The sequence below is a fragment of the Daktulosphaira vitifoliae genome, unplaced genomic scaffold (assembly GCF_025091365.1).
Source record: "Daktulosphaira vitifoliae isolate Bord-2020 unplaced genomic scaffold, ASM2509136v1 Scaffold_1, whole genome shotgun sequence".
Lineage (NCBI taxonomy): Eukaryota > Metazoa > Arthropoda > Insecta > Hemiptera > Phylloxeridae > Daktulosphaira > Daktulosphaira vitifoliae.
Genome location: NW_026099572.1, coordinates 79,652,637 through 79,676,526, shown reverse-complemented (window position 1 = coordinate 79,676,526; position 23,890 = coordinate 79,652,637). Strand labels below are relative to the sequence as shown.

Below are 23,890 nucleotides of genomic sequence, written 5' to 3'. Positions count from 1 at the left end.
TCGAATTGGGGAAATCTTTCAAATGCAAATTTTGAGTTCTTATACTTCAAAATTGACAGTTATGTTAAAATATTACTTTACAAAGTTGCTACCTAAATACTCTTAGATGCGATAGCGGGTTTTAAGTATTATTTCCTTGTATCTCTTAATATAACATCAGAATATAGACTTATCGAGGGTTTATTTTAAGCTTCTCTAGTGTTCCCTCGGGTATCGTTTAGGTCTATCTCGAGACTGGGACGTGTCTTTCACAACTTTCTCTCGAGAATCCCCCAAAAATAATATTAGCGTTTAAGAAACCATCATCGTCCATTGCATATAGTGTGTGTCACAGCTGTATGACCATATCGTTTACCGACTGAAATAACATCAATGATGCGCCCCGCAAACCTTCATTATTATTGCACGCGAGTTGTCGGTAGCAATCGGGTCCAGTCGTTCTTTCAGCGCGTTGTGCCGGCAGATCACGTGTGTTCGCCGCCGAAAGTACCGCAGAGGTAACTTGCTCATCGGTCCGAGTGAGTGGATTTCGTGGTGCGGTTATCATACACATTTTTTTTGGCAGTTATTAAGTATTTTATCAAAACACGTTCATTTTTCTCATTTTTTTATTCTAACAGCAATTTTAATCCATTGTAACAATTGATCCATATTTTTTTAATTTGTCGATATTCCCTTTCAAACAATTTTTATATCATCATCGTGAATTAATACGGTAAGTTTCATTTGTAAATCAATTTTCAATATTAAATTTGAACGCATAGAATAACAGTAAATGACATTTAGAAACATTTAGAAGTTTCCTATGATTAAATTAAATCGTAATTAACCAAGTACAAAACATCAAACTTTTGACGTTTAAAAGACAATTTTTTTTCAACCGTTAGTAGTTTTAGGTTGGTAAATTTTTCGATTCGTCAGCCAATTTTTTTAAATTAGACTGGTATATCCTGGCGAATTATTGAGTACAGTGATTTTACACTTGCTTTTTGTTCTATGGAAAATATGTTTGTCACTATTGAAATTGAAGTGTCCCATCCGACTACCAACCAACAGCGGCAGGTGATTTAGAGTTTGGAAGCATGTGAAGTATTCACTGCATCACACTACGCTCCTAAAAAGGCAATTAAACAATAAAAAATAAAAAATTTCTTTTTTGATTTAAAGTGTTAAAGAATTTAAGTTTTAAATATTTAAATAAGTATTAAAATAGGTTTGAATTTATTATAATCAGAAAATGTCGAGTAACAAGTGTTGATTATGTTCCATCGAGATTAAAAATTTTACAAAGACTTTAATGAAATATTTTTATATTTTTAATCTAATATAATGTTTATGCTTGTTTGTAAAAATTAAAAATTTAACATAGAACTTATTGTTTTAAATCGTATTTGTTTAAACATCTATAAACTTTTTTGATACTATTGTTCATTTATAATTTTGCAAGTTATATTAAATGGTAGAAACTTAAAATTTATTTATTTTAACTTAAATATTAAATATTTATTAATTATAATAGCATTATTAATTGTGTAACCTAATGCAAAACAGTTTTGCAGAGCCTTCATTTTTTTTGCTCTTCGACAAGAGTTTAACTTTATAAATACTCAATTTAATTAATAATTTAAAATTTTTCAACCGTTAAAGAATTTACTTTTATATAATAAAGAATACATCTATGGTGTCAGGAAAAAGGCGTAAAGTCAATTATAACCAATTTTTTTTTTGGTTATATACAACAGTATTGTTTTTGAATTAATAATATCTCTAGTATCACAATATGATTATACAATAAAATCAAAATAAACGATAAATGTCATAATTCAAAATGGAATAGACTCTTTTGCATCATAACAAAATAACTGGAAGATGCTAATTTAAAACTATGAGGTGCTAAGCACCATCTGATGCCCCTATTTACTTACCAATCTGCTAATTCAAAAAAGATTTTCTGAAAAATTAATGAAATTTACTGAAGTTTGTTTATTTTGAAACTGCAGATGTTCTGATAATATCAAATCATTAATACAATAAATTAATTAACCAGCTAGTGAAAAATTATATATAAGTTTGTTTGATATGAATGTGTTTAGCCTTTTTTAGTATTAAAATGAAATTTGCACAATATGACTTTTATATATGTTTGTAAGTGAGAATAAATATGAGAACTTATTAATCGAAAAATAACTTCACGGACCTCATATTTCACTTCTGAACAGGAATGTTAGTTTTTATTTATAAAATTGCATTTTAGTGTCATCGCATATATTAGTGGATATTGTCCAAAATTAATCTGTGTTGTAATAGTTTGTCACAATATAACATAAACTTAATAACTATGCACAATGACTATTTTATATAAAATATGTTTATTTATGAGTACATCTAATGAACGAAAATTAGATTTTACTTATCGGAAAGATGTAATTAAGGGAGGATAAGAATATTGTTCTTTTCATTTTCAAGGGGTAATGAAAATTTTTCTTTTATACATTCCATTACAGTAATACCTCTCATTATTACACCTTATTAGAAATTGAAAACTTGAGGTAAATCAATATAATTTAAAAACTAGTTAAAATATTTTTTTTCATATATATATATGTATATATAATTTTTTTTTCTTTGGCTTAATATAGACCATTCAGGTTCTTCGTCACAACCACCACTTCCCTCCATCTGTCTCTATCCGTGGCTAGTTCTTAACCGTTCAGGATTCCCAATAATATATATATATATATTTTAAATCAATGTTTTCATTACAGTATTATATTCGAAAATATTTGACCTGTTAATAAAACTTATTAAATTTTAAAATATTTTAATATTTAAAAAAGATTTTTGGTTAAATTATTTCTTTGTATTGTGTGTGGATATTCTGTAGAAATAGTTAAAAATTTGATTACGTTACAATAAATTAATCGTGTAAAATTATTTTAAATTAAAAGTATTGGGTCATAATAATTGTTTTTTTTTTAAAGCTACATAAAAAAAATGCTTTCTCCTCTGGCGTAACCAGTTGAGGACTAGAGGAGCGTAATGTTTCCTAATATAGCTTTTAGATTCAATATAGTTTTGAATTATTATGACTATGGCTATTCCAAACATAATTAACTATTTTAATCTAAATTAATTTAGTTATTTTTTAAGGCCATTTTTATTCCTACAACTCTACCTCCCCCCTCCCCCCAAAAAAACCTAAAAATACATAGTGTCTTTTCCAAGTTCTTTGTTATACTACAATAAAATAATATAATTAATATTATTGGTAATTAGGCCGATATTTTTTACATAACAACATGTTTGGTTACTAATCATTTAAAATTGTATTTTAATTTTGAGATAAAATATTTTTTTTATAATTTAAAAATTATTTACTTGCAGATGAGAGTTAAATATTGTTCGTTTTCCGACAAAATGTATTATTTTTAAGTTTTGCCATGTTTTCAAAAAGCTATATCTTTTAAAAATACATAAAATCTAAGCTTATATAATTCTTAATAAATTAAAAGATATATTTTTCTGGTCTTTTTGTAACTGTCAAATTAGTTTAATTGAATTTACTTTTACTCGACTACAAGTGATACTTGTATATTAAAAAGATAAACAATTAGAATAAATGATTAGAAACAGATAAGAAATTCAATTAATTATTTCAAAAATTATAAATTTATCTACTACAGAAGAAATAATTCATAGTATAAAAAATTGGATATTGTTTATTATTTATTAAATGATAGTGATAGAAATCGCAACAATAATTAATTTTTATAACAAGGAATGACTTGTGTTTTTCGATTTAACTTAAATATTTGCGCCTTTGAATTAAAAAAATGTATAAGTGTTTCAAACCTAACTGATGACGCTTATAATTTTTGATCCAATTATCATTTAATTTCAATTTTTTAAAAATAATTATTGCCTTCATAGACTACTTTTAAAGCATATATTTTATTATTTATTACTAATAAGAAAAATAACAATATAATTTTTTTTATTGTTAAGACAAGTATTCATTGAGCTACAAGCATTTTAATATATAAAGTGGATATGAGTGAAGGTGCGTACATTGCGTACTGGTGTGTGTATACTTCGCCCGCGTCCATACCCATTTTATGATTAGAATCCTTGTAACTTAATGAGTAATCGCCCTAAAATTGTTATTGACCCATCAAAAATTTTGTTACAAAAAGAATTAAAAAATGGCAATTTTGAAATTTTGAAAAAATAAATATTTTATTTGATTTTTTCTACTTAGTGACAAATAATAAAAAATATGTTTGAAACGTAATCCAAGAAGGTAATAGTTATTCACAAAAAATGTTCAACAAAATGATAATTGTGACAAAAGTTATAAGCGTTTCAGTTGTTAGAATGAGACACTCTGTAAGGTTTACATGTTCATATTTCATTTATAAATAACTCAGTGTCAATGAGTTTTCAGGGTTTTTTTTGAGTAGAGGGATTCGCCATAAGAATAATATTGAATAAGAATATCAAATTTTCTTTTTTCACGTTCTTATGAAAACATAGTAATCTACAACTCGTATAACGAGGCACATTAAAAGTTCATGAGTTTTCGAATTTGAGTAATATCAGACTCGTTGTGTTAATCCAAAAGTTAAAATTGAAATTCTGAAAAATTTTTTCAACGTTCATTAGCTTTAAACTCATTTTATTTTGTTTAATCGTAGTTGTATAGCTACAGGGGTCCAAAGAAGTTATACGCGCTTTAATTATTACTATAACAGTGTAAGACTTTGACGCCAGTGAGAATATCTGATAAGCCAAAAAAATAAAGAATTTTAGTCCCCTAAGCAAAATCCTGCCTATGCCATTGTTTAAAAAAAATATTGAAATCGTTATGATATAATAGATTAATTTCGTTCTAGTCATTCATTCACATCTAGTCTAAAATTGTTATATTGAAGTTCCAGTGTATAACCCTTTTCCATTAAAACTTTATCTATAATGAATATTTTTATGTAAAATTATGTTTCATTAATGTGGTACCCCGGGGGGGGGGGCTAAAAGAGCCTCTTTGATTAATTATTTTTATAAACAGTATATGATTTCGGCGCTAGTATGTGATAACAAAAAAAAAAAATTCTGGCTATGTTACTGACTTTTATTATAATTTAAAAGAATAGTAATTGATATTGGATTTAATACTACTTCAGTGTGACTGATTTGTTATAGTATAGAATAGCATAAGTTTTGTTGTTGGTTTAAAAAACGTAGCCTACACAAATTTATGTTAATGAAGGAACGTTAGCCCGTTTATTAATGTTCATTAATACCATATTATGCTATTAATTAATTATGGTAACTATGAAAACAAACTGTATTAAAATTATGAAAAACGATTTAAATTTTAACTACTGTTCTTGATGATCTATGGATTGTACAGACAATGGTAAGGACCGTGAAGGCTTCAGCGTAGTGCTGAAAGGAGAGACCCAGTCGTATAGTGACGGATGGTTGTCGTCGGAAACTCGGTATTAGATTTTTTATATAGACCGATCATACGCGAATATTATATCATAACTGCCGGTTGTCACACGATAGAACGACGACAAAAACAAATGATGACGCGGGAGGAAGTTCAGCGTGTTACAGTACTCGGAACTGTGTCATAAGTAATAAATAACTGCGATATTTTGTAGATAACTATTAATTTTGTTTGTGAAACATAGTTATACCATTTGTAACAGTATAATTATACATTTGTTTAAAGAAAATCACTTAATTTTAAATAAAATATGATTTTAAGCCGTCATATATTTGGAACAAATTATTATCTGGTTAAAAATTCAGGTTTATGTATATATTACTTAGGTTCAAAGAGGATGTTTATCTAAACCTTTGAACAGGTAAATAACTGTAATAAATTTCAAATAAGACTTAAGGTAGAATAATATGTTAAGAAGATGTATATCTGAAATCTACTTTATAAAAAGCATTTAGCAACTATTTAAATAAAATTATTTTGCAAAATAAGTGCAAACGCATTTACTGATATATTTATTAACGAATAAAATCTAATTTAACTTTTAACTTACGACAAAAAAAAAATATATATAAATTTTATAAAGATTTCTATGAAATTTGCAAAAGAAAAAAGATCTCATGTTCTATTTTCGAATAATATTTAAAATATACATTTATAACGATCCTCCGTAGAAAGTCTGTAAAAATTGACTTCGTGAATTCGCAACTATTTTTTAAAGACAGACATTGTATTGTTGAAGATATAATTATTCGTATTTTACATGTTATATACATGGCATATGTTAAAAAAAATGGCTAGTGGGGTATATGTGTACACCCCACAAAAACCGCTGATTATTCCCAAATGTTGACAGTTGGAATAACTAAATAAATGGTTGGCTTAACCGAATATTCAATAATTACTGTCTTAGTTGGAGTTGTCACTATATTAAACGTTTAAATGGTTATTCTAGCGGTATTTTTTTTACCGTGTAAAAATGATATTTGGGATATGTCATGCGTATTTAAATATTGAAGAACAAAAATACTTATAAATGGTCTTTTAATTAGTCCCTTTTTATTTACCTGTTCATAATTAATGCTTCACCTTTGAGGTATGCTCAAAGGTTGAACAAAGAACAAAAAGTTATAAGTTATTCCAAAAAACGCTCTTAAATGTATTAATAAAATCATCCAATTTGTATTTATAATAGAATTCTTTGAATTAATAATTTTGTTTCCTTTGGTAGATAAGCTAAATGTATAATGACAATAAAAACTTAAAAAAAAAATCGTACCTAAACTAAATAAAAAAAGTAGAACTGTTTAGTCAAGAGTATTAAATGAAAATGTAGATTGTAAAAACAATACTCTTAACCATTTAATACTCTAAAAGCGATTATTGCAATAATTGCTTTTATGCAATATTCATTGCATCAAATATATTTTTCTCTTTTTGCTATTACTTTAAGAGTTATTTCAATAAGTTAATTTTTTCATTAGTTGTGTTTGAAACTACTATTGAAAATAAATAAGGTGATTTTGGAAATATTATAAGGCGAATATTTTTTAAGAAACAACAATGCTCAAACATTACTTTAATTAATGAATAGTAAATTAGAATTTTAGTCATATACTTTGACAATATTCACATACTTCCGCCTACCGACAAAAGAAAAGTTTAAACCGACTTACCAAAATTCTAATTTCTCTTTCATAAACAACACCCCTTAAATTTTATCATGGATTTTGTAAAGTAGGCGGGTTAAAGTAACATGTATAATACGCAATTGCGATCATTTTGAGTATTTTTTTAAATCTTTTGTATGAGGAACGTAAAACTTGGATAGAGTAAACGAGTTTCCAACATTGGGACTTTCTTCGGGAATTAAAAGGAACTATATATAGTTGAACCAGAGAACCCTTAAGTTATTGCGCGCTGTTGTCGACATTTCAAGGAAAATACATATTTTTAAGATTTCTTAGTGTTCAACTCTTAGATTGTTTGCTTTTACACAATAGACATCACTAGTATATTTTCTATGAAAACATGTTTGTAAAAAACGTTCGTATATTTTGCTTTAATGTATTAAAAGAATTTTCTTATGTTTTTTACAACTTATTTTAACTAAAATTTAAATTTAAGTTAAATAAAAAGCTAGTTAACTCATCTACAACGGTTTAAATTATTAAATGTTTATTTTATTTTCGATTTTATTACTTCATTAGACGTCTAGTTCGTAATTTTGTAAAAATTTTGAGATTTTAACTTTTATTTTTCGAAAAATTACACTGTGTATGTACTGGAAGTATGTTTTATTTTCAGGATGTAAACAATTATACTATACAATTATATTTGAGTCATTCGAAATATTAAAAGGAAGTATTTTTTGTGACAATAAAAAAAATTAGTGATTGAAGATAGATATATAATATTGAAGAATAATTCTCGTTCTATTATATTTAATAAGTCTGTTACTAAAAAAAAAATTAACGTGGCTTAAAAATATTTCACAATAAAATATGATCTAACTTGCAGTAGTGTAACCGGTTAATTGTGATTTCTTTCTTTTTAATTTTTCATTTAGTGATACTTTATAATCTGGATTTGTCAACAATGCCAAATTGAATTAGAAAGTGGATACAATATTCCTTTAAATGCGATTATTTTAAAAGGCATATTAAATTCATGCGACAAACTTACATTCAATCATTACAAATAATTCGTTGTAACAAATTAATTTTGTTTTCATAAATAACTGTATTGTACCATTGATTATTTCACTACATTTATCTAAAAGTAGTTTATTATCCCCTAAATTATGATAAACTGTTTAATTATTTTATATTTCATAAATCTTATTCACATAATATTTTAAAACTTGTCAATGTACTTTTTTTTCCAACTTATTCGAATATATCTTATCATTGATGAACGTATAGTAGAAAATTTTATTCTTTGAAAATATTTAAAAGTCATTTCCTAAGTTGTCGGGTACTAAATAAGTACATTATATAATTTTTATATAAAAATGGTGTATCTTTATAATTTACTGCAGGTAACAATTCAAAATAATAAATTATTAAATTTATAATTAAAAAAAATTACAAAAGAAAATAATTTACTAAATCATTTGAACAATTCACTATGTAATTGATTGAAATTATAAATTTGGAAGTCATCCATATTTTATTTAAGTTCTACTTCTAAAAAGACAAAATGTGAATAAGAATCAGTTCTGAGACTGTAATAATATTCTTTAAATAAATATTTTCAGATTTTCTCCGGTCTCTCGTTTTATTATTTAAATAAAAAATTGTTGTTTTGCTAGGCAAAAAAAAAAAATGGACAGTTATTTTAAATCCAATTGCGGCTGTAGACATATACAATTGCACGTCAATTTTCACCTAGAACTAATAGAGTGTTAATTTTAATTATATTTACATGATTAAAATAACACTAGTCTATAGAATTGATGTGACTAGCGACTTTCTCAATTTGAAAATATTGTTTGTAGTTAAACTAGGATTCAAATTAATTTAAACCAAGAAACATGATATTTTTATTATTACTTATTATATTTGTTACTGTAAAATGTATCAATGTTCAATATAATTTTTTCAATTCAACAGTTCGGTGTAGCGACGTATATTCAAATTCAACCCGAACTATCTAATTTATCAATAATTGTAGTTAAAACAACTTGAATATTTTTTATATACGTACGAGAAAAGTACATACATTATTCAATTGTACAATTGTATAATTGTTTTCATTAATTTTTAGTTGATCACATGCAAACACACAGAAAGATTACTTTATCATGAACTCTTTATTTAATCGAAAAATAAACATTTTATTGATAATTTCTTTGTTGTTTTTTTTAGTTATATGATTTTTCAATTTATCAATCATGATGTATTTTTATTAATATATTTAATATATTCATCCCTTATATAGTGCCAACTTTTTTAATTTAAATGACAACATACATAATTAAATATTTTATTTATTAGATAATGATCTAATTGAGAAAATTATTATTCGATAATACTTTTTGGATCAATATTTTAGAAGTTATTAACATGTTTAAGTAATAATTAGAAGTGAGGCTCGAATGTTCTTATTTTTATCATTTGACTTTCCACGACAGCACTTGTTCTCCTTCAAAAGTATAATCGGCTAGGTCTTATTATTATATTTAATTTTGTATTTATAAGTATTTTTGAAACGCTATTGTGCTTTGCTGTGATAAAATGAGGGAAAAATTAAAAAGCGAGCAACTCTTTTTCGTTTCTAAACAACTCAAGATTTGTTTTTTCGGACCTTATAAGCATATGTCACCTGTTTCCAACGTAATACTTTTCTCTAGTTGGTAATTTTCAAACATGACATTTTCCTTTGGGGAATTCTGTCTTTTTTGTTCTTGTTAGTTTTAATTTAGAGTTTAATGACTATCAAACCATATTATTTATTTTTTAACATAATAATGGTATAGAGCAATCACACGTGATTTGTCTTTTATACGCATTGTTTTGATCGAGTGCCAAAAGATTTACTTTCATTGACTTTTACTGGAAAACGTTCACTTTAGCTGAACATTTTCTGTATTAAAATATACGGTTTTAAAATATGGTAATATTTCAATCTGTTTATAGTTTTACAAGTTTTTTGACCATTAATAAATACTTGAAAAAAAAAAGAACTAATAATTGGAAAAAGTTTTTTCGTTTTAGACTTTTTACGGTTCATAATTACCATATACATGAATGCGCTATATTAATAATAACTTTGGTTTAATTGACGTATCATTATTCTCTGTAATATCCATCTTGCAGGTGACAGATTTAGTAAGCAATATAATTATTTATTATCTTCCAAAAGTTTTTGTTTCTTTCACAACAACGTTAGTTATTTCACTTATAATTTTCTATTAATCAGGAAACTATGAAGTTAACCTGAAAAGGCACTTCGTACTACATTTGATAAAACACTAGATGTTAAAAAAAAAGAAAAATCAATTTTTTATAGAAGATTATTATTTATGTTTGTAAGTCAAACCATAAACGAATACAGTGTATAATAATAAAATAATATAAACAATACTACTTCATTACAAACATATAATTGGGTTATAGTATAATTTATTAATGTGTACCGTTCATACTCTGTTTATTAGTACAACTATAAATGTAGAGTTATGAATGAACGTTAAAAAACTTGCTTATTAAGTTTGTTATATACAAACGTGATAATATACCATGATTTTTTTGGTGGGTAGTTTTTGATTCGCTTAGGAATTTAATTTATGACTCGTTATCTAGTAAAAAAGCACGAACTAGATAAATCACACTTGAGTTTTTTCTTAAAACATAAAAATAGAGCTATAGTTAAATGGAAGTATGATAAATAAGCTTTAAGTAATTAAATTGTAATGCGTAGTAGAATTTTTTGTCATTTTAGTTTTTGTATTTTCTAGTTTTTGTGTGATCTACGAATTCTGTGTTGGGGTGTTTTTTTGGGAAGGGTGTAAAAAATATTTAATCATTTGAAACATCAAAACCATAAACGTAGTTGCAAAGTTATTCAGCGGTGCTAAGACACGATCGTTTATTTTCTTTGTTTGTCAATTTACAGACATTGGGAAAAAGGACAGCGCTAAAAAAACAATACTTTCGGAAAAGCCAATTTGTAAAACTATTTATTCTTGAGTTTTAAACGGAATGCAAAACTAAGTCGTATTAGATTTGTTTTAGAATTCCGTAAAATTAAAGTGAACGTTAAACTGATAGAAAACGAATGAAAATATTGATTTTCTGTATTGAGAAAAAGAGTTTTATTTTAGAAACGATTTATTTTCAATAAGATGTTTAAAAATGTTAAATACATTGATCTCATGCAAACATTTATATTAAAAACAAACATCTTGTTTTTTTTATACTTCCGAATCAATTGTCAATTTATTGGTTTCGTAAAAATATATAGTTTAATTTGGGTTAAAAGACTTAAGTTTATTTATAGACTGTAATTAAATATAAAACCAAGGATTATGATTACCTTCCAAGAACTTTGATAGAATAATGAGGGACGTCGTTTATTACTTAGTTAGGATTAAAACGATTAGCCAAAACTTATAATCGATTCGATTAATTTATTTTACATCAAGTGAACATTTAATATTAGGTGTTTGACGATTAACACCTATTAAGACGAAAATGACACTCAGCAGTACCTTTAAACGAGCAAATTTCGATGAAACCATACTTAATTTTATAACTAAGATATTTTCAATGAATTCTATTTACTTGATTACAATCGACTATTGTTTTTAAGAACGCGATTTAAAATAATACATCTAGTTTTACACTTGAATTGACGAAAATCCGTTTATTCATCACCTATTCTACTTTTATGCGTCGTTTAAACTATTTTGTAAATCTGGGTGTTGTATATGTATATGCTTTATAGTGTTGTTAAACCTCTTCATCTCGTCCTACACCGTCTAATTGATTAAACTAGGACGTGTTGTTATCCGAGACCCGGTAGAATACAAAATGTATAAACATGTGTACCGACTATAATTTAATTGAGTGCGACAATAAAGTAGGATAGAAAAGTCGTAAAAAATAAGGTTGTCGATTACCGGCCGATAATAATACAACACGAAGTTTACAGGGGCGCTTGTCAGCCGTAAGGTTCATTGTGTGCAAGTTTATCTTTTTAATGCGATACAACGACGGTCGTAATAAAGTTTGGTCGGAGCGTGTCCGTCCGCGTGTTAAACAGTGCGCGTTCACTTCTCGGGTACTATCAGCAAGATGAATTCAGTACAGACACGGTTTTCGTTTTAACCGATTGCTCGTGTCCTAGTGAAAATTCGAGAAAAACAGCAAATAAAATTAGCGGCCATCCGTTGACTACGACACTTGTACATAAACATAATAAAACAATTTATATGCAAAACAACATTTTTTCGCCTTGCACTCTGATTTGCACCTCCCCTAGGCCATCAAAGGGTGTAGTAAGTTTGCCGGCCTTGAACTTCAACGAACGCTGGCAACTGTTCAATAGGTCCATGCCAATAGAAATTTACGTTTTTTTTCAGCCTATCAAACACAGTGGCTGCACTCGACCGTAATGATACGAATAATATCTATGGAATTTTAAACGTTTTACAGTGATATCAGACAAGGATGTGTTAATATAATGGGGTTAAGGTTAAAGGATGACGTTGACGTGGGATGTTGGCGACATATGTATGACCGCGTCTAGGCGATTCTTCCTACTCAGAGACATTTTTCAAACGTTTTCTATCAAAATAATATTAAAGGTTTGCTTGGGTCGTGTGAACGTATGATGTTTAAATTTAGTGCCACTGAATCGGATTATGTTTGTTGATCAAATATTTAATATAGGAAAATGCGTGATCAGTAACTCATCGATAACGATAAAAATTCAATTTTAAAACACAAATGTATAGTAAATGGCGTTGCTTTTAAATAAATACTTAAAAAAATCATAACTACTCAATTGGGATGTTTTTTTTTTGTCGTACTAATATCAACAAGGTTTTTACATTGTGGTTAAATATATAATCGGTTATACTATAAATACCATTGTAAAAGTGGATATGACATAATCGGTCAGTTATAAATAAAAAGAACCGCGAAAAATCTCGGAAGCATGTGTTAACTTGTGAACGTTTGAGACATTTGGCTTAAGCTAATCCTAAAAATGTGTTAATATACTGATGTTTTATTTGGTAGTATTATGTGTTAACAGTATTAAATAATAGCTTAATTTTCAAAAAATGTTTCCATAGAAAATTCCAAAAAAATAGAACCCGTAAACTTCACATACTTTCTAAATTATGCGTTATTAAGATTATAATTAAATAAATATTTGGAGTTAACAAAAAAAAAACAACATAATTTATGTATTTTGATTCTACTTATGACGCTTCGTCTTCTCAAAGCGATTCACATAGGCCAGAGGCAAAATTGTAATACTTAAAGCTGTTTTTAAGCTTTATTTATAACCATGTCCGACACACTACCTAATACTTATAATATGTTACATAAATTATCCTAAATTATCATTGTCTTGAGGTATAATATAGAATCAATCATCCATCATCCAATTTACACTATGCTGGCGAAAAATATCGGTTTTTTTTAACTAGATGTTGTAATTTAGGTATATCACAAATCTTATTTTTTACAAAAATGCACCATTCATGTTTTTAACTTGTGTATGGGTTTAACACGTACAAAATTGTTTAATAATAATACATCATACTCATTGACATACAATTTCAAAAGTTCTTTTCTAGTTTGAATATTATTTTCAAGATAAAATTAAAATGTTGTTGATGAATGATAGACAAGAAATGAAAATTCCTTAAGAAATTTATCCATTTAGTCGTTATTGTTATTCGTAATTGTAATCACTACAATAAAAAAAAAAAGTAGTTGAATGTAACTTAAGCAAAATTAGCTGATACTAAACAAAGTGATGTTGTGAATTATAAACAGTATGACGCGGATATCTTTAAAGTCAATGACAGTGTTGTTGACTAATTAATGATTAGTAGCTATTGTAATGGCCAATCAATAATAAATTAATTTCCACCGAATAATTTTTAAAAAAATATTAATAATGATTTAATATAAGAAATATTACTTTGCAGTAGTATTGGCGAACTTTGCGGGCGTCCAAATTCTATTACCTCTAGGCATTAAAATCAATCAAAAAAAAAATCAACAGTCATTATTAAACACAAAAAGAGAAAATAGTTAATGGCTATGGACAATTATTTTTGTGAATTTAATATAATTGTTTCTCCAAAGGGATTACCAAAGAATGCGCCAAAGTATAACCTTAATGCTTATTTAAAAAATACATTAGTATTTAGTATTAAAATGCTAAAATTGAAAACGTATTTTTCAAATCAGGACGTCGTTTATGTAATTTATATTTTTTTAATTAAATTACATCATTTATCATCATCACTTATTGAATTATTTTAATATCTGTCAAAATCTTCAGGTAAATACTGACAAAAGTAATTTTTTTATTTCGGAAAAAGAAAATGCGTCACTCTTATGATTTTAAATAGCTTAGTTGTATTATCATCCGGATGTCCGTTTTCAATTGTTCATATCAATTCTTTTACATGTTACACATACTTTTTCTATGTATCATTAGTAGTTAATTATACAAATATTCGTTTAAATTATTTTATAATAATAAAATCATATTATTGTTTAATTTTATTGGCTTTTGTTTATTATAAATCTATTTTATATATTGAGGATTATTGAGAAAAAAATTAGTTCTTATTGTCATTTTATATTAAATATTCTGCCTAGTTTCATATAATGAACTATTTTTATGTGTAATAAAATATCATTATAAAATTTTTGATTAAATTTATACCAAAATAATTTGTAGCTCATTAAAAACTTATTGAATATACAAAGTGTCCAAATATATTTTGTAATTTTATGAAAATAAACATTTGTTTTAGTACAAAAACTAATAATTTTGTAGTTTTTAATCGAAAATAATATTTGAGATCAAGGGACCTTTAGATATCAATGAATCAATTTCAGACACAATTTTTTTATATTTAAATTAAAATATTTTGTATTGTATAAGAAATAATAGGTATTCTGATATTTTACTATCTAATTTTTTTAAATAGTTTGTGTTATTTGTTTTAGCTATATTGTTTTTATTGAAAAATTACTAGTTTTTAAATATGGCTTCGATTTATTTATGTTAACTTTCAATGCAAGTACTATCAAAACTTGATTTTTTATCAAACAAGTATTTTAACGATTATAAACTGCACTTTTTCGTATTTTAGTTTGAAAATTGTCGTTCTCTTGAAGATAAAACAATTCCAAGAAGTCTATCTGGTTTATTACAGCGCATACAATTTTTTGGCGGAAATTTGTAAAAACTTTAGCAAAATAAAAAATAATATTTATTTTATTTCTGATAAAAACCCTTTTCCAGTTATTTTCCTTCGAATAAAAGATATTTCAAAATGTGAAATTACATAAAATTAAAACTGTCGTAATTATGACCATTTTAATTGTAATTATTCTGTAACGTCGGTAACTGTTTGAATGGATATAAAGCTGTTTGAAGTAATAATTTTCCATATTAACTTGATTTCTATAAAAATGTTTTTTTAACAAATTAATCTAATGGTTATTTGCACTGTTTATTTATTATGTAATTTGTAGGTCTCGGTAGACTGAAATGCAGCATTCTTATATCTTTACTTTATTTTTGTTTAGTTTCCATAAATAGATAAATCAACAGACATCGATTCAAATACTCTTTAAAGATATTTTTTTGTGAATTTTTCGGAAAACGCAGGTTTATTTATCTAATTTCGTATTTTCAACAAGCGCGTAAAAAAATTACAAATTTTATAACGTCGTGATTAAAATAAAAACTTATTGTAAGGATATCTGTTATTTGTGTTTTTATCATTTATTTACTGAATTTTTACTTTATATAAAATATAATGTCATGTTTTCTAAATAAATCCTTAAAATAACATAATTTATTATATATATATATATATATATATATATATATATTGTTATTTAAATGATTATTTGGACACTTTTTGGAGAACGGTGTCAATTTAAAATAATCGGTATTAAAATATATTTATCAATGATCAAAATTTATATCATGTTTGATTTGTCGTATTTGACTGTTATAAGTTATATATTTGAAAGTGAAATATTACTCTTGAAATATATGATTCATAAAAAACATTATTTGAATTAATTTGAATTATTGTTAGTGTGTACGATTTGCTGACATTTAGACATCCTAGAAAGATGTTCTAATTTATTTTCCGGAAAAACGATTACATTTATTATTGAGATTGCAATCTAAGCTTCCTCTGAGGTTATTGAACAGTTCCTATAAAAATGGGATAAAGATTAAAAGATTTCCTTTGTTAATTATATAACTTTACATACGAGAACAACTTAAAATATTTGACACTGAGGGACACATGAATAAATTATTTGCAAATGCTCAACAAATATTTACTTAAAAACATTTCGTAATTGATTTAAATTCGAGTCATTTTTTGTAAGAATAAGTAAAATGACAACACACAGAATATTAACAGAAGTTTTTTTTTTAAACAAATAATTCGTAAATTTAAATAGAATTTACTCATTTCTATAATAAATATTTGCGGAAAAATAAACTGTAATAGTATTATAATTAGATAAATAACATTTAACGAGTTTTATTTGTTAACTGTAAAATGTAACAACTATTATTCGTTAAAAATAATTACTTGTATATTTTACGTAAATAGCTGTTTTTTATCACTATAGTAATAATAATAAAACTAATATCAATCTATTTTTAAATGTTTATACACATGTTATACTAAGACCCTTTTTTTTCCAATGCATTAGAAAAACTGACTGTTTTCATTTGTTGTTACATTATTTCACAATAGATTATATATTTTACTTTTACTTTTCAGTTAGGCAACTTAGACGGCCGTATGGATAGGCAATAAAAGAGCTTCGGTGTACTCAGTATTTTAAAATACAATATCACAATGGACATGTCCAATATTGCTACTAGTAAGGACAGTGCTGTTAAACGAAAGGTTGTCAGTTCTTTTTATATAATCAAATACGCGTACGTGTTTTATTTTTTTGTAAAAATTATGTTTTATCAAAAAGCATACATTATTTTGTACAATTTGGGTCACAAGTAATTTTATCAAGCGCAATGAGACGTTTAATAATACAATAATACTCGACTGAAAACGATTCAGTGACAATTTTGAGTACATAAATGACAATTAATATTGAAAGATTGTTGTTGTTTAGTAAATATATTTTACTAAATCTAAATGTTACTATGGCCGGCCATCTATATTTTAACATACTAGTGATATCATTGCTTATTAAATTTATTAATTTTGTTTTTTTGATTCGTGACTTTTTACAAACACGAATCCAATAAATAAGGTATTATTTATGTAATTACTTTCGAAAATGGCGAAATATTAATATATTTCTCAATTTCAGTTTAATGTTTATTTACACGTGTATGTAAAACGTACGAAGTAAAACAAAGTTATCATTTTCTAATCGGTTATCGATTTCGATGTACGTGTGCAAGTTTAAATATTCATATGTAAGTTTATAAGAGTAAAATTATTCTGATATTTATGTGAAGAAAATATAGTTGTAGTGAACATCTAAAGTTGTCAAAGAGTTGTTAAAAACTTCTATTTGCATTAACCAAATAGTTTTCATAGAGAAATAAAAATAATCCTTTAGAATGTACTTGGATAGCATAAAAGGAATAGCCCGTTAGTTGGAAAAGTTTGCCTTTAAAGATTTTACATAATAGTAATCGTCAAAGTTTTGATTTTTATCTAAAACGGTTTATTGATAGAAAATCGTTTTCACTACGACAAACTTGGAATATGCTATAAATTATAATAATATTCTTGTTCGTTTTAAGAACATTATTTACACGCAGAGTGGTAGTTGTTCATGCAAAATATACCATAATTTCCGTAATAAAAATGTATTTTATTTTAAGTTTATGTATTGACAATGTCAATGTCGACGCTCAATCTGAAGAACATAATTGGTTTATGTTCGTAGAAATGTCTATCGCAAACAATAATACTCTGGTTAGTCATAAACGGTAGATTTTCTTTAAGTTTTTATTTTAATTAAATATAATCGTTTAAATTTACTATTGACATTGATAACGACTAATAAATTAACGTATTGTTAATTAATTCGCAGTCAGAAGTTTTTCATATTCGTAATACATTTTTTAATTATCGTCGCAGAAGTTTTAATGAACCATTAAAAAAGTTCATCGAGTGAATGCAAAATTTAAAAGATATCATATTTGATGTCTCGATGTTCATTTTGCGATATTACCATTTCATCGATCGTTCATTAATGTTTTGTAACGTTATTCTCTATTCAAAATATATCTGAAGTATCAAATTTCGGATTATGTAGCAGTTATTAGCGTCATTATTGTTATTAAATGTAATTCCGCAAACCATAAATGACGTTCCATTGAAATGCCTTTGTGTCTCTTCAAGCACATATCACATAAACTTACAATTGTGCATTCGAAACTTTTATGTATATTTATGTGTAATAACGTCAAGGAAAAATTCACCACTCACTCTATGAATTATGCATGTATATTTTCTACGGCATATTTTCTCCTGTCTCATCTCTGGTAACTTGATCGACGTCATAGATATTATGCACACAACACTGACATCCGAATTTGTTGGCTATTCTCACAGATTTAGTTTTCCCGCGTCCAATGAAAAATAATCGTAATGATCGTCGAAACATAATTGTACCTATTGCAGTATAAAAAAACCCGAAATTACGGCATAATTAAAGTGAAATGTTCGCCTACAATTGTTTTTGATGTTGATTTTTACGTGTGACTCCGATGGATTTCACCAGGTACGGTCAACCGAATGGAATGAACAATCGGAAATTTTTCAGAAAACAAATTCTGTCGCGTTAGAATTCAAACGTTTCACTCGTTTCAAATTATCGCTCTTCGAAACTTCATGTCTGCGTTATATCAATTACGCATATTCTTTGATATACACGCAAAAGTTCAAAGCAGTGCTACTAATATAAATAATAATCGTGACATTTCAAGTTCCTGAGTAATAAAAACAGCAGCGACTACGACATTGAAGTGCGATATTAATTACATATTTCCACATTAAAACTTTGCCGTTTACATTTTGTAAATACTTATCGATGTTCAGCTATTAATGCACGAGCATTTCATAATAAGTGTCATTTCCTGTAGCTCTCGGCTTCATTGTATTTGAATCGATTGTATTTTTGTGTTTTATAATAATCATTGTGGATTTGTTGTTCCGTTTCTTGTATGTATGTTATGCAAGTATGCGTACACGGTTTATTCCCTTCAACCAGTGTAAATAATAGTCTTTAAAACATTTTATTTCTACTTCGAGATAAACACTACGAGTTAGCTACAGGCTGAAATTGAATCTGTACACGGCTCGAATGTCTTAATTTACATATTGGTTAGTTTAGGTACTGCCGTAAACGCTGCTACGTTTTCTACACGTTTAATTGGTCTTCGATCATTTAACTGTATAAGTAACCTGTCACGCGATGCACATGCCATCTATTTACTTATAATTATCTACGATATTGTAGCGTGTAACTGTTCACCGGTGCTGAATCGTAAAAGCCGTTTAAGGCTAATTAACTAAAGACGCTTACAATTTTAATCGTCACACATTGGTTTTTTCATAGATTTTTTTGCCGAGGAATTGGAAAAAAGTCACCTGTTTCGAAATCACATTGTTTAATAAACGTATCAACTCTTAATGAAAATGAATTGAATAATTTCTATTAATCTTACATAATAATTTCTATAAATACCCTGTTTTAGTTTGTACAATTTTTTCTTTGATCAACTAAAGTAATGCATTTTTCCTAAAGTTATGTTTTAAATTTGAAAAACTTTTATAAAAGAAAATGAAAAAAAAAATTGAATAATAGTATTTTTACTGGTAACTTGAATTACGGAGCGATTTTATTCTTTAGAGCGATTTTTATATTATGCCTTCATTAGTAATGTAAAGTTTAAAATATATCAAATAATTGTTGTGATTTTTAAGCAAAACGTAATGTTTTCAGTTTTAATAATTAAAAACAAATTAATTACGGAGGAGATACCGTGAACATGCTATTTCCTATTGATGAATTTTTAAAATGGCAGGTAAAAGTGTTTTTTTGATTTCTGGGAACAATACTAATAGTAATAAATTGGAGCAATTATTAACTTTGAATAGGTATTGAAATTTATTTTTAGAAGTTCTTGAAAAATTCACATCATAAAAAATGTTTTATGCCTTAAAATACATTTTAGGATGCTCAAAAGAACATTCTATAAAGTGAAATGAATCACTATAATTTAATTTCCACACAATTAAACTGTTGTAATGTGCATACAGAATATACATTACGTACATTTTCCATTTGATGCACATAGTTTTTGTTATTTAAATTTTAAATATAAAGTGTAAATTTAACATATTTACTATCTACTGAGCATCTTTATTAGTGAACATCCAATAAAGATGCTAAAAAGATCTCATCCATTTGCTGTATTATATCTTTATAACAAAAATAAATATAATACAGATGTTTTTCAAAGAAACGTAAATGCAATTTAAGTATTACTCAAACTCAATTTGTTCTCGAAAACTAATTTGATGTAGTAAATTAAGTTTTCGCGGGACAATTTTTTTAAAGCTACAAGTATAACATGCAGTGTACCTATGTTTCGTACTCAATAATATTAGTAACACCACTGCAATGTCTCTGGAAACTTGGGCCTGGAGCACGTGCACCACTCACTTCAAGCTTGCACCGGTTTCGATTAAAATAAATCGAATGAAATTGGCGGTTCATTTCAATTTAAAATTAATGTCATCATTGTCAACAGTGTCATATTACATAGAAGGTTGTTGTTTTACATTCAAAGCTATGCATAACTGGATTAAAATATATTTATCAGGAATTGCATCGCAACGATATTACAATTTACTTACATTGAAATTCGGCTTGATAGTAGTGAGAAAATGTCGTCATCACGTAGGAGTACGTGATGTCTAACACGACAAGTTTGATACCATACCACAAATGTTAGATGTAAGCCATGACATTGACTTAGTCCTTTAATTTTACGTTTCAATGCATCTATTTTATTGCATCGATGGATGCAAATTTTTGTTTATACTCTTAGAACATGTGCTATAAAATTCACTGATTTTGAAGTCAAGATAGGATGCGGTTTTAAGGAACCGTTTAATAGTTTTACAATAAGATTTATCTGTAATACTACTAACAATAATAGTAACAGACCGACCATTAAATAATTATGTTAAATAGTTATATTTGTGTTGAGTGTTTTTTTTTTCTATGAGCGAATTGGGAGTAATGCACTAGATTTGTTCTAAATGTAGGTGTAGACGTTTTTTACATTATAAAACTAGTCTTCGTCGTTATTTTTCTTCTGGGTAAAACATTCATGGATTAGAATTAGTCTGTGGTCTTTGTGGGTTCAGCGTGAGTTTAATTTGTGAAAATAAACCACTTAGCTGACAAGGCGTTTTGGCCGAATTGTGGATGGAGACTTTATATCAGCTGTCACAATCGCCGCACCTCACATATTTCGTGTACCATCAACATGTAATTTTACGGGAGCAGGTTAATTTATTTTAAGTACAACTTATGACGTTTCAATATGAATAAATTATACGAATTGACTTTTATTGTTCATATGTAAATATAAGAGCAACGCGCTATGTATTTTGTTTGGATCAGTAGCTACTAAGTTCAATGAGCATCCCAATCGTAGAGTGTCGGTATTCGTTTTATAAAGCAGAGAAATTTTTTTAAAACAAAAGTGAATTAGGAAAATATATTTCATATATAAATGATATTTGCATTACTGTAAGAAAATTAATGTTTAATATTTTTAGTTTTAATTGAAAAAAATTAAGTATTTTACTTAAATATAAAATTATATTATGATAAAGTAGTTTAAATTGAATAAATTAACTTATGACAAATTTAATATTTTGCTTTATTTTGAGAATGATTATGTATCTTTACAAATATATTTCTAATCCATGATTTGTTCAATTTAATTTCACTTATTTACAAAATTATAAACTGAAAAGAATATTTTTTTTTTGAACATTGAAAATTTTTTCCCACGTTGTATTAAATTATGTTTATTTTTATTTATTTAAATTAATTCATTTCTAGCATAACATGAATTGTATAGATATTGAAGTAAATGAAAATAACAGTAGAAAAATAACTTTTTGAAATACATTTATTTAGAGTTTAAATAGTTTTTATTCAAATACCAACGCAATATTGAGTTTTTAAATACCAATAAATGTTTTAATTTATTTGTTTTTATTTCTACTCATTAACTTTTAATTTATCTTCGTACAATGTACATTTAAAAATTGTAGTTACAACTCCGAGACTACATAAGTGATGAGTTACAAAGCTCTGACATAATGAAAAAAGAGATCAACTGTAAATTAAATAAAAGATTTTTTTCAATTTATTTTATTGTCATCGCTAACATAGCCTAATCCCTAACATAGGACATGATTAAAATGTCTTATGTAGAATGTAAAGTGTACTTTTTAAACCATTAAATTAATGCATTGCTATCAAGGTCTTATTTATTTGTATAAATTATAAAAATGTAAAAGTTGAACTTATTTTTCAGGGAATTAATCAATGATAAAATATTTATCGAATAATTCCATCGTTAAATGACTCAATTACAAACAATGTTGCTGAAAAAAATTAATTAATTGGAATTAATTATAAATATAGATATATAGAGTATCACAACAGATTTTGACATTTTTATCTTTTGATCCAGCAAATATTTTTTATTTTTAATAATTTTTGCAGTGTTGAACTACGTTTAAAGAAATTGTTTTTATTATAAGTCTCTAATAAAAATAAAAATTATATTTATAAATTTCAAAATATCTTTTACGTAATCTTTTATAACAACTTTAGGATAAATGTTTATTGAGTTACTAGTATTTAAATACATAGAGTGATTATATATTGCGGTCGAAATATGCATTATTAATATACCAGACAAACTGTACCCACCCGCGCTCTATACTTACTCAATGAATATATAACTAATAAATAGTGTTAAATTTTTATAACTCAAAAAGTACCTAAAGTTTTTATCAATTCATCAATATTTATTTTTAAGAAAACAGCTAAAAAATAGTTATTTAGAAAGTCAAAAAAAAAAAAATTATTTATACATTATTTTTATTAGAGACTAAAAAAAATGTATACATTTAAAGTAATCCAAAACCGTCAAAATGATTAAAAAAAAAAATAATGCAAAATATTTTCCTGATTAAAAGTTATTGAAGATGTCAAAATCTGATTGCACACTTTGCATAAAGAGACCTTTTTATAATAATCATTGTTATAAAATTAAAAGAATGATTAATTTTATGGTGTTCTTTCTTAACCATAAGTATACTAAGTATTCTTAATATTCTTAAAATTTTAAATTAACAAAATGCTGTTTTTATGTCATTTTAAAAATGAATTCTTCAATCTAAAAGAGACCACCTTCAAAGGTAACAAAATAAAAAAACTGAAATTGTTTATACCGGTACAATGACGTCAATATCCTTAACAGGATAATGTACTTTTTAAGGATTCTTTTCTATAGTAAATAAATTGAAAAATAAAAATTTATGTTTTGTAATTTATAAACGGC

General features: G+C 26.2%; 1 protein-coding gene across 1 annotated transcript in view; it reads left to right on the top strand.

Moving 5' to 3' along the window:
* The first annotated feature begins 441 nt into the window (after positions 1 to 441).
* Positions 442 to 23,890, top strand: part of LOC126901242 (cardioacceleratory peptide receptor) — a 99,526-nt gene continuing 76,077 nt past the window's right edge. Inside the window, exon 1 of the mRNA XM_050677603.1 lies at positions 442 to 715. The gene's annotated coding sequence lies outside the window, so the exon portion shown is untranslated. The remainder of the gene's footprint in view (positions 716 to 23,890) is intronic.